At 52.9% G+C, this 2,500-nt stretch overlaps 1 pseudogene; it reads right to left on the minus strand.

Annotated features, from left to right (window-relative positions):
• Positions 1-23, minus strand: part of LOC137311084 (U2 spliceosomal RNA) — a 208-nt pseudogene extending 185 nt beyond the window's left edge.
• Between the last annotated feature and the right edge of the window lie 2,477 nt (positions 24-2,500).

Raw genomic sequence — 2,500 nt, forward strand, 5'->3', positions numbered from 1 at the left:
GGGTGCCTTATTGCCTTACAGATTCATTCCAGATTCCTTGCAGTGACATTACATCAAGCCAAAGCTCTACAAGCCAAAGCTCTGCACTCTGCCCGAGGGGATTTCTCCCTGACTGCATCCCCCCGGCATACAATGGCAGGAAGGCTCCAAATGGTTGCCTTCCCCCACTTGACCACTTGATCTTAGCCAAAAGGCCGAGAAGCGATACCGCGCTCGATGCGAATTGATCTCGGGTCCTGTTTGCCCTCCCTCTTTGTTCTCTGGCTGCCGGTGTTGAAAGCAGTCTCGAAGCACTGCCGTTCTCTCCTACTCTGGCCACATTTTTTGCCACCGTTTCTAATTGCAACAGTGGATGAGTTTAAAGAAGTTGCCGTTTTTTCCTTTCTTGCCAGGATTGCTTGACAGATTGGTAAATTTGCCAGTAGGCCACCAATCAGATGGGGGAGGGTTGTGTCTCAACGGACCTCCGTCAGTCAGTCTCAGTCACTAACGAACTGCCGTGGAAGGAAACCTCTTTGAGTAAAACTAGTGACGTGACGTGACGTGTCTCACAATGAGCGAGCGAGTGAGATTGCAACGGCCAATTGAGAAAGAGGTGAGGTGCTGACAATCAGCAGCTCGTGTTGAAACATTCATTCCACGGCAGGCAAGACCAATCAAAAAAAATACTGCAGATGCTGGCTCGGCTCGGCTGGCTGGCTGGCTGGCTGGCTGGCTGGCTGGCTGGAAATGGGAAATAAAAACACAAGGCGTGTTAAAGGCTGGTTAAACTGTCGAAAGAAACAAGGCGTTAATGTTTCAGAAGCGCCTATTGAAAGACGTCTCTCAAGCTGCTCCCTGACTGGGCCCTGTCCGTTGTCATGTTAATCGCTGGTTAAACTGTCGGAAGAAACAAGGCGTTAATGTTTCAGAAGCGCCTATTGAAAGGTGTCTCTCAAGCTGCTCCCTGACTGGGCCCTGTCCGTTGTCATGTTAATCCCAGGGCGGGGGCGGGACTGCTTTGACCGGGAGACCTGTTTTCTGGGACGCAGGTGTGACATTCCAGGGAGGCACCTACTTTGTGCTGATTCGAAACGACCACGACAACGGCAACTTGCAGTTCTATATTACAACAACAACAACGCGCGTGTGGTAGTTGGGAGGGGCTGCGTTCGCGCTCTCCCCCCTGCATTGAAACTCAAAGTTCGATTTTCAATCCCATAGTCCACCAATCGGATGGGAGACGGTGTGTGTGTGTGTGTGTGTGTGTCAGTGTCAGTGTCAGTCTCTCTCTCTCTCTCTCTCTCTCTCACTCTTACTCAGAGCTGCTGTGGAAGGAAACCTTTTTAAAAAGAACTTGCATATTGAAAAAAAGATGTGTCTCAAGCTGCCGGGCCCTGTCCATTGTCACGTTAATGGCAGGACGGGGCAGGACTGCTTTGACCAGGAGACCTGTTTTCTGGGACGCAGGTGTGAGATTCCAGGGGACCTGCTTTGTGCTGATTTCCCTGCCTCCCTCCCTCCTCCCCAGGACTTCCTTCTGAACACCTTTGTCGTTTCAGCGAGGGCCAAAAGCCTGCCTGTGAAAGGGAAGGATCAGCCGGTCAGCCCCCTGCTGGTCGCTGCTGCCAGTGCAGCAGGCGTGCGTGTGTCCTCGGCCTCGTGTCCAGGTCCCTCAGGGACTTGAGGCAGCTCTCCCCGGTGGTCTCGTGGTCAGGACCGGGCTTCGAATCCCAGTCGGGGGGGGATGACTTTCTGCTGCAGATTAATTGGCATGAAGGAAAGTCTCCCCTCCTGAGCGTAAAGCTCCACCCTCACCACCACCACCACCGCCTTTTCCTCCCCTTGACAAACGGACAGACAGACAGACAGACAGACAGTCAGTCCAGTTCGGGAGCGCAGCTTTCATTAAGCAATGGCATTTGTGACAACTCATCGTCTGACAGGTTGATGATTTCCCCACACGCCTCCTGCCGAATAAAAGGCTCACCCTCCCGGACACTACCCCCAGAATCACCCACCCCCCCCCCCCGGGGTGAATATTAAGCCCGAGAACACCGACTGTAACCAACCGCAGTGAAAAGTTGAAGTGGCAACTCATTAACCAGATTTATTTTGGGCAACTCATTAACCAGATTTTTTGTTCATTTGGTTTATGAGTTGCCAAGTGTAAATCTGGTTAATGAGTTGCCACTTCAACTTTTCACTGCGGTTGGTTACAGTCGGTGTTCTCGGGCTTAATATTCACCCCAGGGGGGGTGTATAGCGGGCGATGGCCGGTGTGGAGTGCGTTTTTTGGGGGTTGATTTTCACTTTGCCTCGCTGGTGGAATTTGTGGGAGGCAGGCAAGGGGATTGGTGTGGGCTGGTGGGCGGCAAGGGAGATGCTTGCTTCGGGGTGTTATCCTCACTTTGGTCCGCTGGTGAGAGTAGGCAGCGGCAGGCTGGCAGGCAGGCAGGCAAGTGTGATGTAGTGTGGGGTGCAGTGCAGTGCAGTGCAGTGCTGCCCTGTCGTTTATGAA

The sequence above is a fragment of the Heptranchias perlo genome, unplaced genomic scaffold, assembly GCF_035084215.1.
Source record: "Heptranchias perlo isolate sHepPer1 unplaced genomic scaffold, sHepPer1.hap1 HAP1_SCAFFOLD_296, whole genome shotgun sequence".
In the NCBI taxonomy this organism is placed as follows: domain Eukaryota; kingdom Metazoa; phylum Chordata; class Chondrichthyes; order Hexanchiformes; family Hexanchidae; genus Heptranchias; species Heptranchias perlo.